The sequence below is a fragment of the Paramormyrops kingsleyae genome, chromosome 12, assembly GCF_048594095.1.
Source record: "Paramormyrops kingsleyae isolate MSU_618 chromosome 12, PKINGS_0.4, whole genome shotgun sequence".
Classification (NCBI taxonomy): Eukaryota; Metazoa; Chordata; class Actinopteri; order Osteoglossiformes; family Mormyridae; genus Paramormyrops; species Paramormyrops kingsleyae.
The window spans coordinates 20,136,146-20,149,987 of NC_132808.1; the positions used below are offsets into that span (position 1 = coordinate 20,136,146).

Here is a 13,842-nt window from a genome sequence, read left to right on the forward strand (position 1 = left end):
CGTGAAGTTTTGGCCGACTGGAGCAAGTCGTGGAAAAAAAACGGGCTGTGCGCGTTTGCCGAGCGGATTTGCTCACTTTTTCCGCTCCGGCATAATGCGAAAAGACAGAGAGGGAATGGATGACTGGCCTAAGGTGTACATTTCCACTAAGGACGACATGGCTATTCCCTGTGAGATGGATTAGGAGCACGGGGGAAAACGAACGATCACGGCATTAATGGCTTTCTCTCCCCCCCACTCCAAAGAGTGAATTTACAGCCCCGCCGTCCGTCTGAGGCGCCCCTCCCGCCTGCTGCTCCACACACACGCTGCTCGACAAAACTCCTCTTCACATCGAGCGGAAGACGGAGGTCCCGGTCCACGCGGGGATGCGCTCCAGGCCGTAGCCACTGGCCCACCTCGGCGTGATCCCAGCGAACCTTTCACCGGGGAGGGTCCCCAAGAGAGGTGTGCGGGGGATAAAACATTAATGCCACAGATATTACCACAAAATAAGGCAAGCAATAAATCTCCCGCTATTCCCTGCTGAAGAAAAATGGAAGAATGGGAAGTCAGTATTAGTTGAATAATATGCTGTTCCATTACTTTATATGGAAATTTAAGTGTTAGCCCTGGGCCTGGATAAAATAACGAATGAAGCCATTTTAATTTCTGTTATGATAACTTTCCTTTCACTCATAGATATATCTTCATATGGAAAATAAAGAATACCATAATCCCTTGTAATCCATCTCTATGATTTACGTCTATCACAATATACCAGCCCTACTGCTAACCAAATTTTGAAGACAATAGTCAGAAAGAGCAATTTATATGAATGCATAATATATGTGTTTCAATATATACAAATACTAACTATAAATGTGTCTACAGTAAAAGCATTGCATTAAGTGTGTAATCTACCTAATCTAACAATTGAAACAATTTATTAAATCAGAGGTGCATTGTTTCCGCTGGGTCAACAGAACAAGCTGTCTTCTCTGTTTTATATATATTTGCTGTGCAAGGTGCCCTGTGCTATACAACAATAAAGTGAATGAATGGAGTTGTACTCCTGAAGCAGGGGGTGGGGGGGTGGGGGGTTCGCTGCTGCAGTCCAAAAGCCGTAAACAAGCCGGCAATACTAAAGAGGCTTCGAGCAGCGTTCCCATTGCGCCACATACAACATCCCCCCGACGGAGCTAATCAAATCACTGCCATGTTACAGCCTGGCTTTGATCACACTAATTGAAAAGTCAATCCGGGCAGTCTGGACAGTGTCTGGAGCGAGCTCGTCTCTCAGACACGATCTCGTGTCCGTCATGGACGTGGCCTCTCTCTCTCTCTCTCTTGCTTTCTCCCTCTCGGTTCCTCTGGAAGACATGGCGATACCGGCAGGCATGAACCACTGAAAGTCAATTCATCAAGCCTCTCACACCTTTACTGGTGCAGGTCTGGGATTAACACCCAGTTTGGGTCACAAATGAAATGAGTTTTGGGGCTCCTGGCCGGCTCATCACGGACATCCGTCACCTCGGCGCAGACGCTGCGCTGCTTGGTGCAGGGGGTGGATGAAGACGAATGGGCGTGGGGGGCTGGGCCGGTCTATATAATCATTTTGAGGGGGTTACCCCCTTTGGGCTGGGCTGTTGACACATGGGGGGGGGGGATGTAAGAAAGATGAAGCGTTTCACATTGCTCAGCACCACTGTCAGCAGCCTGAATATGGGGAAGAAGAGAAGTCCACCGGCAATCTGGACAGCCCCCCCCCAGCCCAAGTCACGGAGAGGGTGCTTGCAGAAATGCGCCTTACCATAATGGGGGCGGAATTGACTGCTTGCCAACCATATATAACATTCAAGAACGGTCAAAGGACGAAGCGGCATGCATCTCCGTGCACAGTAACGACATGCAAAGCTCCTTGTTCTGCTTCTGTTTTCATAGTACGATGTTTTACCTTTTGTTTTGCGCCCTGATTTTATTGGTTTTGTTATTGCGGTCGTTCTAGTCTTTAAATGAACTGTCTACAGGATCAGTCCAGTAGATCGGACCTCGCCGTGAGGGAGCGGTACGGAACGATTGGATCAGCGCAATGTCACGGCCGCCTTCAAGGCACATAAGCCTTTCCAGAAAGCAAGGGATTCCGATTTCCGGCCGAAAAAGTATAATGCAGGAAATTTCAGTGAAATGCATACTGAACCGTAGCTAGCGTGTAACCTAGCACGTATAGCTCCCTTAAATTGTTTTGTTAACAACCAGCAAACAATTGCATTGTTAACTGCGGCTAGCTGTTAGCAGCCTGCATTAAACTAGAAGCTATACTCGGTTTTCAAATACCTCAGAATCCAAGGATCTCATTTTAATCTGCAAACAGCAATTATGTCCACCGCATCCAGGATTCACTCACACCTCTTGGGCATATATTTACAGAAAAAAACACATCTATATAAATAAAAAACAAATCTAAGCAATGCATCCTAGAAGCTGAAATTCAGCCAGTGGCCACTAGAGGGGGTCTTTGCATGCGGACGCTAAGGCAGCAGGCTGGCCGGCCTTAATCCTTTTCCGGCTGTTGTGCAGCGGCTCATATCCTTGGGTCACTGGAGCGATTTCAGGTCAGTGGTTTCCAGCTCTAATTCCCTGCCATTGGCAGTTCGGATAATAAGGTGTGAGTATCTCAGCTCGGTTATTAGTCAACCTTAATCCAGACCGAGAAACACAGATGAATAAAGAAAAAATTGGTTTTGCAGGGGTCTGGACATCAAGTGGCAGAAATGAGAATCACAATCTACTTTTCCGCCGGTTAACCTTCACCTTACCCTTCTTGCTTATCCCTGTCTTATACTGAACCCGGCAACATCTCCGGAAATGCACCTTGGTGTTTCATGAAAATAGCGCCTGTTTTCAGGAGCCATTAGCTGCTCAGTGGATAATGATGGCAGATGTACATAAAACCCAGCAAACTTCCGAGCTGACACTTTCTATAGCACTCCCCAACGAATATGAAGTACCACGGGCCTGACGGACACGGGCATCAAGGTCACCTGCACGGTGCCCTCTAGTGGTGGAATGTCCTTTCTGCAGATGTTAATGGAATCTGCACCTCCAGTCACCCAGGACTTGCTTAATTAATTGAGGCAATTATTTGCTTAGCCAGACAAATTGGACATTTTGTACGCATTCTGCACTTTAAAGATACCGTCTATTCGGTGTGTGGTACACTGAGAAAACTGAAAAGGAAAAGAAAAAGTTGAGAAATAGCTGACTATATAGAGCTAGTGGTTAGAGTCCCTAACTTTATTTTAGTAAAAATAGCACTGAAATCTGGGCATTGACATTTTCCGGTAAGGATATAAGACTGCCTGCTTTAGGGCTTCCTGACAACAAATTCTGAAGTATAAGTAAATCTGAAAGGCCCAACGTGTAAGAAGGGTCACCAAAGGTCACCTTGGTGTGCATCACAAACCAGTTGTCAGAGATTCACAGTAAACATGCATAGGCACCCAGCACTCACAATGCATGTGCGCACAAATGCCTTGAACGGCAAACAAATTTGTTGCGGAGACACATAAGAAGCCTCCACACGCCCACTGAAACAACACATGTACGCGTGTCATACCTACACGAACACGGTAAAAACACGCCTAAACAAAACATGAGCTACACTGCGATGCCGCACGTGGAAATGCCTCACGCAAGGGAGCACACAGACATGCAGGTGCATGCAATGCGGCACCCATGCACTTACCCAGAAGTGTGAGCCTGTATCAGTCTCGCCACCGCAAAGACCATCAGTCGTGGATCCCCAGCAGGATGTCCCCCCCTCACCCGTCCATCTGTGTAGCCGCTGGAGCACAGGTACCACCTGAGTAATGGGCAGCGGCAGGTGATAAACAGCCTCTGAACGGCGCCTTCATTCCTAAAGCCGCAACGAGCCACCATCATGAAAGCGAGGCCCGCTTTGAGAGAGTATCCGTGGCAGGCCGGCATCCTGCTGTCACTCTGCAGTAGCTGAAAGTTGACCAATCAGAGCAGCCTTCCACCGATGATGTGACTCACATACTGTGCGCCTGCAGATGGGAGGTAAGGCCTACCTATTCCATATGGGAGCTAGGTGATAAAGATGCCCTTTAACAGAGATTTAAACACTTTCCTGTATATGTGTGTGTGTGTGTTTGTGTGTATATTTTTTTTTCTTGCACAGGGAGACAATGTTTGACAGCTGGTTTGGTTAATCTGTGCACTGTGCAAATATAAATGATTTCATTCGTGCCAAAGCCCAGTGATGAGCACAGACAGGCCTTGTACGTCTTCCTTTTTAGGCACAGAGACCTTAAGATAGAGGCTCCGCGTGATATTCAGGACCATCAAGGTTAGCAGAATCATCAGGACGGCGGCACGACTGGCACGAGCGCGGAGCGTCTCTCACAGCCGCCACGGAACGCTTCCAGCTCCCCGGTCCTCACCTCTCTCCTCCATAATGACCGCGGGAGTGAGAGCTGCCACCCTCACTTAGGCCTCCCCTCGAGTGATCCCCTCCGATTTAGCGAAGCACCGCGGTCGCCCTATAATTACCCTCTTCTGCTCTCCGTACTTGTCGCGGGATGTGGAAATAAGTTCGGCTCCGTTTTCCGAGGAGCCGCCAGGATACTCGGTCACTCCACAGCGCCCCCCGGCTGCCTGCAAGAGCACATCCGGCGTTGTTGAGTTTCTGTACATCTTAGGCTTATTTACAAATGGGAATCTAACAGCCTAAAGACCGCGAGACCCTTGTATAATAAGATTACGGTTCCCACAGCCAAGGCGGCTGCCATAGGTAGTGCAGCGGCCAAGAAGCTGGACACGTGCCCAAAACAAGGTCCTTGAGCCGCGTCCAAGCCAATAAAAGTATCTAATTAGAGTTGGGCAACTGCACACCAAAGCCCCGAAGAGTGACATATAACCATGAGAAAACAGTCTACTTAAATGTTGAACAGCAGCTTCACAAATCCACACCTCAGCATATTTTCCCTTCAGATGTTTCTGCAGGCAGCCAAAGAACAGTTAAAGTCTTCAGGGGTCGTTCAGGGTCTCTCGGCACGCGCCACACCTATATGTAATCACCCAGAATGTCCATAAACAACACAAGCTCTGCAACCAAACGAAGCAGAAAAGCAGATCTAGGCGGGGGGATCGAAATTTTGGTTCCTCCTTAGTCCCTGTCAGCACACTGCCGGCACTGCAGCATCTTCATGAAATGATAGTGGTGGAAGAAGAAAAGAGAATTCTAACCAGCAACCCCAAGGTCAAACACTGGGCATCGCCAGGTCAGCCACTCCGTTCCTGTGACCTTTGACCCCGAGGAGTAACACAAGGCTCCCACTGCACATGATCGCTATATCAAAGGCACTGCTTCCTAATTTCTCCATACATCAAAGTAAGAGAGCAGTTCGTCTTCAGTCTGCGGGTGTTTATTTACAAACAGCTGTTTTTAATTTGAAAAAATGACCCAATTCTCGTGAAGTGTCGAAGACATGATGACTAATGGCCACGTGTGGAGGCTTGCTGTTATGTGATTGGCTTTCTATCGCTTCAAGATTAGGGAATCGTGGATCATAATAAAAAGGCTACGTGTCGTTTCATTAATTTTTTAAGGGGATCGCCACAGAACGAGGGTTTTAAAATGCAGTGGGGCTCTTTTTGCGTCCACTTCAGCACAATGTAATACACTGGAGTGCATTTATCTTGAAGAAGCACATGTAGTTCAGAATATATAGCTTTGAGTGACAGAGTGTATTTCTGATGGAAACGTTCTACAGAGAATGGCGAATTGCATTGACAGTCAGGTGTATGTAGGCCAGCATGGGAGCTAAAATCCCTGAAAGTTATACTGGTTTCATTGCCTCCAGTTCACACAGGCTGGACGTGACAGTCAGTCTAACAGAGAGTCACAGACAGGATGTTCCCGGTACAGCGTGAACGTTTGAGAGTCCTGCCACGGTGCTGCAGTGTGGGGTCGGAACACGATACATTTCAGTCCCGCACGTGGCCGCCATCATGCCGGGGTTCCGTCACGGCCCCCCCGCGAGGCACGCCGTGTAAGGAGACAGCTCCGACCTCACCGACCGACCTGCGGGCTTTTAATCGCATCATTAGAGGGGAGGTCAAGTGTCATCCGAACGGAACTGCGGCCGCAGCCGTGAGGTCACGCCGGCGATGTCGGGCCGTGGTTCAGAGTCCTGGGGCCCGACGGGACGCAGATGTTGGCTGGGGTCCTTGCCACTTATCGTGTGAGGTTCAATGCCACGTCTCCAGTCTGCTGTCTGCTCACAGCTCCTGAACGACAGGCTTAAAAAAAGTGTTTATTGCGAAAATAAAAATAAAAAAAAAATCAATGCGGCTCCAAAATGAATGTTTTTATGTACAGCCAGAAGAAAACTGGTAGAAAAAAAAAAAAACGTTACCTCATCTTATGGGTTTCATATGGACAATTATTTGGCCATTGGGGTTCTTTGTATACAGCATGCCATTACTGGTTCCCAAGAATAGACTAAATTGTGGCAACACAACAGTGCAATGTTGCTTTTACTGTACAAAGAGTGAGATTGAAAGCACATAATAATGTAGTGGACACTCTTTTGTGAAATGCGTCATTTTGTGAGGCTGATGCCGTGCCCGCGCTGGCGGCCTGCTGGCTAAATCGAGGCGGAGGTCTATATTTAAGGGCCTGTTTCTCTGGTCGATATCCAAGGCCATTACATCACGAGCAGAGTGCAATCTCTGGGTCGGTAGCCTATCACCTCCCAGAAATAACAGAGAGCGCCAGCTGCCCGCCGTAAAAATAGAAGCCAGGCGGGTATTTACAGCCCACGGTGGGAATGGAACTTGGCAAAGTCAGCTCCAGATTAGCTCCCCGGCATAGAAGGCCCGTCCCTCCCCCCGAAGAAACGCATATCGGAGGTGAAGCGAGTGAAGGTAAAGTAGAGTCGTCGTGACCAGCTGGTGCCGTTTTCACACTCCGCCGTCAGAGTCAGAACCGCAACCGCAACAAGGTGAAAAGGACGCAGGACGGTACCTTCACCTTTTCCACACGGCTCACCTCTTCTCCCCTGCTTTGCTGGGGACTCTGGTTTCGGCAAGCCCAGGGTCAGCCACAGGAAGGGATGGCTGTTGTCCAGGATGCACCGGCCTCTTCATGCTCATGGGAATTTTGGGAAAATATCCTGAGGGCAGAACGAAAAATGATTGATTCAGGCAGATAACCAATCAGATTGTAGAGGAGATGGATCCAAGCAACCAGAGGAGGTCTTGGTCCCAACAAATGTCTTGGTCCAGCATCCTCTAGTTGCTACGATCTGATTGGTTCTCTCTCTGAACCAATCATTGTTCGGCCAGCACCATCACCATCGACGCTCGTCTTCATCGTGAATGTATAATGAAGAGGTAAAAACACAGCTTACAGTTTGTAATCTGGCTCCAGCTCCCAGTGTGTGGACCTCCCTGTGTGTTTTTCTAGGTTCTCACAAATTTCCCATCGTAGGCTTGACATGTCTCTGCCTTCATAATCCATTCGTCGCTGACATGATGCAATTTGTCCTGGTCCATCCATTAATCCTTCACGTAAACGGACGCCCAGAACGAAGCCCTAAAGAGAGTCTAACAGTGGGTTTGTTTTTATTCAGATTCTAGAACCTGACAACCATGCTAAGCCATCACTGAGGATTGTGAGCCAGGAGAGGTCAGACGTCACCTCAGGTGGACTCTAGATGCACCAAGTCTTCCCCCCACTGTGTTCCCCTGTCCCTGTCACGTAGCTCCGCGGGCTTTCAGCCTAACATCCTTCAAATTCTTCCTGGGCCATTTCTTCCTGCTCGCTAAAGCCGAGCATTTTAGGAGATGGAGAATGATCCAGTACCGCAGCTGCATGCAAGGGGATGCAGGCGGTTCAAAGCGGATGAGAAAGAGATGCAATTTAAGCATCCAATTCAGCATGGCCCCTCACAAACATCTCCATATCAGTCTATTGGGCAGGCTGCAGGTTGCAGAACGTTGAAATTAAATCAGCTTGAGTCTGCCTCAATCATCCCTGCTCTCTTTTATCTGTGGTTTCTATAATAATTACACTTATATAAGTCCTGTCTGCCCCAAGCATAATTCACGGAAGGTAGCCGTCTACTACGTTACACTCGATCATAAAACTGAGGCCCGCCATCGGAACGCCCGTCATTCCGGTAATGGACTGGGAATATTCTGTGTTTGCCGTAACATTTATACGGGCCACGTCACACACGGCTTCGTGAAGCAGTCGTGAGCTTCAGGGTGTAAAGTAAACTACTAAATACATCAAGAGTGACCTGATTTATCGTGCAAAAGCCTGCGCCCACAACAACAACAGCAACAACAACGGGGGGGCGGGGGGGGGAGAAAGGGGTTCCGTGAAATTATTGTCTCATACCTGACTGCAGCTACTGCCTGGCAATTCATTTGTATGCCGGCGGTGATTATGAGCCTAAATCATCAGGCAGGCGAGCTCACGTGCCGCCAAGGCGCGTTCAGCAGGCTGGTTATCAGAGACGCGTCACCTTCAGCAATGCCAAAGGCTTCTGGACTTCAGTTCCAAGCGGGAGAAAAACGGCGGGGGGAAAAAGAAAAGCACAATCCACTTGATGTATAGACATGTTTGTTCGTTTCTCGGCGAGTGGGAGGCAAAGGAAATATAACAGGAATCTCATATATAGGCCAACACCTGAGGCAGAGCTCTTTAAACATATTTTTGGACAAACTTTATTTAAATGCGAGTGAGAGACAGCCTAACATACAGGATCACAGCAGTGATGTTTGTGGAAGGTGTCACTCTGTGATCATGACAGCGCAAAGCCGCAGTACTCGCTGCCTTTCCAACACCCAGTACAGCCGCCACACGGCAGCAGCAGAGCTTCCGGCTTGTTGGCTTCCAGTTCGACACCCCATCGCATCCAGTGTCCTGCTTCACCTCCACACCCGGAATTGACTCCTCCTGTGATGATGTGAAGAATGGGGGGGGGGGGGGGGGCACGTGTCACTGTCTGACATTTACACCAATGCACTCCAAGGTAACACATGTTTACTACCCTACCAAAAATATTTTTAAATTGTTAGAGCTTTGCCTTATTTGTTATTGCTATTACTATAAAACCTGACAGAATCATTATATTACAGTGTGGATACACTCCGAGAAGGTCTAATTACCAGGCGAACATGTAGGTCGATTTACACAAGTATACACACCGGGAGTGCATTGAAAAATAAAGTCGTACCCAAAACGGAGGTACAAATTCACCTGCAGATACACCCCGTCAAAATCCCCGTCACACACACGCACACAGACACACGCAGACACAGACACAGACACACACACATGCACACAGACACACGCAGACACAGACACACACACACACAGACACACGCAGACACAGACACACACACACACACACACACGCACACACACACAGACACACGCAGACACAGACACACACACACGCACACAGACACAGACGCACACAGACACACACACACACACACACACACACACACAGACTGCTGGTGAGCTGCAGGGTTAGCTCTGTCTAAAAACAGGAGGCAGAATCATCACTGAAGTTCACTGAGGACTGTATCACTCTGGACATTAAAGGCCACGCAACACATGAAGAGACAGGGGACATCAAACAGGACGGTGTCTGTATTGTAGCAGAGGAACTCCCGCTGATTGAGCGCTGATTTCCCCCAGGGCAGCTGCCATTTCTCGCTGAAGAGCTCCCAGGAGGCAGCGGCGGGTTCGCCTTTGGCCCTCTGTCCCGGCTCCCGGAAACCACACATCACAACGGTCACATAAAAGCGACTGTCTGATGCGCCGATCGCAATTCGGCAAAAACCATCTAATTCGACAATGTGTGCTCCAGCCTGTGGATAACAGGGCAAGAGAAAAAAATATGAGGGAAGGCCCTCATGGGAACAGAGGTGAAGCAGTAGGCATCGCCCAACCAGCAAATGGAACCTTCCGGAAGTTTCATAGCGACGGACGATCCGATGATGTCACACCTCGATCCATGTGGGTAACGTCCTCACATCCAGGCCACGGGCAGTGATTTATAGCCGCAACGTATTTCTGGATACGAACGGCAACGGATCGCCCCTGGAGTGTCCCGGCCCCCCTGTGTTCCTGTAAACCTGCCCCGACCCCGTGTTCGGAGGCTTGGCCAGAAGCTGCCAGCAGCTGCCCCACAGCTGAAAGAGCCAAGTCAGGGAAACAAATAGCAGAAGGCGGCGACTTGGAGTGGGGTGACGCCATGTCATTAGTCAAACTCCAAGGTGAATGATGTCAGCTGGGAAAGAAGCAGCCTACTTTACACTATCGTGTGTAGATGTGGGTTGGGGGGTGGGATGGCTGGGCTGGGTTTTCACACAGCTTTCCATATGGGAGGGTCCCTCCCCCCCCCCAACAGTCACAAATTATGACAATGCATCATTTCCGTCATTTACACAAAACAAAACGATACATTCTTTCTGTTTACTGCGTACAATATATCAATTACGATTACTTTATTACTAATGATTCTGGAAAAAAATAACCCCAAAATAGAATATAAAAGATGCAAAATATGTATTTCAATAGCATGCATTAACAACTTATTATTGCTCTCAAGAAGACATCCACTTAATCATCTTATTTATCCCACAATGTGATTCACAACATGATAATAATAATTAAGTAATGTTATTAAAATTTAATGAGAACTTAAATGGTATCCCCATAGGCCTTTAACCTCTGTATTTTAATTAATATGCAGTAGGTGCACATTGGGATTTCAATTAGAATGGCAAGAATGGCCGAGCAATCACCGAAAGCGTTTAACCCATACGCTCATCAAGGGCTTGAGTCATGGCCGCTTAATCAACCATTTAAACCCAGAATTAAGGACAGGGATGCAGGAAAGCCTCGTCCGTTAGCAATTTGGCTAAGACTATGAAGTGCGATGGAAATTTGAGATTTACGTTTTAATACAGCAGACTATTAATGAGGCTGGATTTAGGGATAGCGATGTGGTTTTAAGAGAATGGGGTGAGCACTGGAGGAGGTGAGGAATTAACTCACAGAAACTCTGCTTTTGACTCAGTGCTGATGGATTAAATTTAGCCTCGGCAGGAGCAAAGTCCTCTGTGTGGTTAAGGGGCTACGTTTTTCCCTGCAAAGGGTGCTGTGTGGCTCTATGGGTGGTGCTGCAGGCATGGTGTCGGCCTAGATCTGTGCACGTTTCCTGGGTCTGTGGGCATCCCCTAGGTGCTTCAAATTCATCCGAAGACGTGCAATTTTTTTAGGTGATCCGGGAACACTAATTTGTGCAATTTGTGCACATTTGCGTGAAAGGAGGCTTAACCATCAACAAAGAAAATCCCCGGGAATGGAACAAGGCTCTGCTGGAATCAGGGGAGCGAGGACGGCATGGAGAGCTGGGTTCTGTCCTCTCTCTGTTTGGGTATCTCTTGGTTACATGTGGGAGATGGCTGACACCTCCCAACCCCCCTCCCCCCCCCTTAGCTACACAGAAAGTACACACAGTTAAACAGTAACTGGAACCCAAAGTCATCGAAGGCTATCCATCAGGAAGAGCTGCTTAGGAGCTCTTTCTAGAAAATTCATGACAGGCTTCCTTGTTTACATAGTGTCTTGCTTTGGTATCTTCAGTCGGCTTTTTCACAGTGAGAATCCGAAAAAGCCGGAACTTCAAAGGCACTGCGCTGCTGTGTGTGCTTGTCAGCTGAGAACATTTTTTTCTGAGTAACACCCGCTTGATTAGCTGTGTCCCCGGCCCGGATCCCCCGACGTCTCAGTCCGCCACGCTGACAGCCCCACTGCACCAAGCGCAGGCGGAACGGCACGGTGCCGACACCCGACCCGACAGCTCGACGGAGACGTGAAGCGAGACCTACACCGAAATCCACGTGTGTCCTCGCGCACGCGGTTGTCAGTGCGTCGGTGAGACACGGGCTGCCTGGCACCTCCGTCACGCATCCCCTAAAATGCACGAGGCCTCACGAACGGTGCTAATTTATCCACTCCTGCAGAGGAAACCCAGGGGTCAGGGTGTACACATAAACAAGAGAATGGCTCGAGCAAGAGCGGGGAGCTCCAAGGACGTCAGCCTACGCCCATTTCAGCTGTGAAGTGTTTAACACCCTTCGGCTACAAAACACCAACGACGCGTGTTGAAGGTGGAGTCCGGCAAGGACCTGCTCACTGGCTGTGCTGACACTGGGATTTTAAGCTCACGGTTTGAGGAGGTGCCCCTTTCTACTTCAACAGAGCACTGTAGACATGTCATTTATGAGGAACAGTGGAGTCCGCAGTGGCACAGCAAGCAGTAAGGCGTGAAGAAGAGCTGTTGCCCTCAGTTTCATAACCTAGATAAGTGTTTCCCAATCTGGTCCTCGGAGACCTACAGCTGGTCCATGTTTTCGCTCCCTCTGAGCTTCCAGCCAGACAGTCCATGTTTTTGCTCCCCGTAGGGTCTCCCTGTCTGTGGGTCCCTGAGGACTGGATTGGGAAACACTGACCTAGATTGATCCTGCTCTGCTCACACATCTCCGAGTCGGAAAGCCTAGCTTCACCTGCCTCGGCTCAGCTTTGATGGGCGGCCGCGGTCCTCGCTCATCATAATCACAGAGCACGCTGACAACATAATCACGGTCTGAAACACGATATCATTTGGCGGCAATTTCCGGAACAGGCCTCGCGCTTTTACGAACAGACCAAAACCCTCACCTTCTAAGGGTTTCATTAACCTAATCAAAGGGTTGAGCTGACGCAGACTTTACAGGAGAAACTGACCCCGAGATACGAAGCAGACATTTCAGATGGCAGTATATAGCGCCACTTGGACAACATGCCTGGAACGAGCCAGGCCCCGCCCACTCAAAGCACGTGGCATGTGTCACCGTGCAGATCTGCCCTCCCCCTCACCCATTTTATGAATATCGTACTATCTTCCGCAAAGTTGATTACAGATGATTGCATATTACAAACAAAAAAAGCTGCGACAGCTTTCTGAGGCCTCCCTTGCAGCGACGGGAGTGCTTTCTGAGAAATGCATTCAGGACGAGCCATTTAATACCAGCAGAAGAATCTATACGGAAAATCCCGATTAAAAAAAGCACAACTGCAGCTGGAATGATGCACAATTCCTGTGCTAAACTCCTTATTTCACACTAAAGAGAAATTACCTTAGGGTAAAGTTATTAACCTTCAAATGAGCAACAAGGGAATTGAATTAATCCATGCAGACAGTCAAAAGATATTTACCGCTCAGTACATTGAATTCGAATGTAAAATGCCACATATTTAATCTGCTGCAAATTCAAAAATAACTCCTGCAAAATTCAAATGATCCATGATTCAAACGATCCTATCTTTTTGCCTCAATGCATGAACTGCGGCAACATTTGAAATAATAAATTAATCGGTTTTCCGTGTCTAATTATTCCTCGCGCGCTATTCGCTGAGCCGGCTCCCCTTAGCCTGTCACTAGGATGAAGAGTGAGGATGGTTTCCCTGAACGCCATGCGTTAGACCTCTGTAGCACAGATATGGGTTTGACATGGTATTGCGGTAAGACCGACATTTACCGCCATTAACCCAGGGGAAAGGAAAGATAACGCAGTGGAAACTTTGTCTTACATTGCTAGCTGTTATGAGCACGAACTAACGCAGTGACTAGGGAACGTCAAACAGACCTGTTTTCCGTGTTGATTAATTATGATACGTGCTATGCAAACAGAAGCGTAATAGGAACCTGGAAAAATACGATAAGCCTGATGAGAGAAGAAGGTTCTAAAGATACAGCGAGTATG

At 48.4% G+C, this 13,842-nt stretch overlaps 1 long non-coding RNA gene across 1 annotated transcript; it reads right to left on the bottom strand.

Moving 5' to 3' along the window:
• Window positions 1–1,151: 1,151 nt before the first annotated feature.
• On the bottom strand, window positions 1,152–8,646 carry LOC111854413 (uncharacterized). Its single transcript, XR_002840671.2, has 3 exons — window positions 8,414–8,646; window positions 7,058–7,181; window positions 1,152–6,306 (listed from the first exon to the last, which is right to left on the bottom strand). It is a non-coding gene; the product is annotated as an uncharacterized lncRNA (long non-coding RNA).
• Between the last annotated feature and the right edge of the window lie 5,196 nt (window positions 8,647–13,842).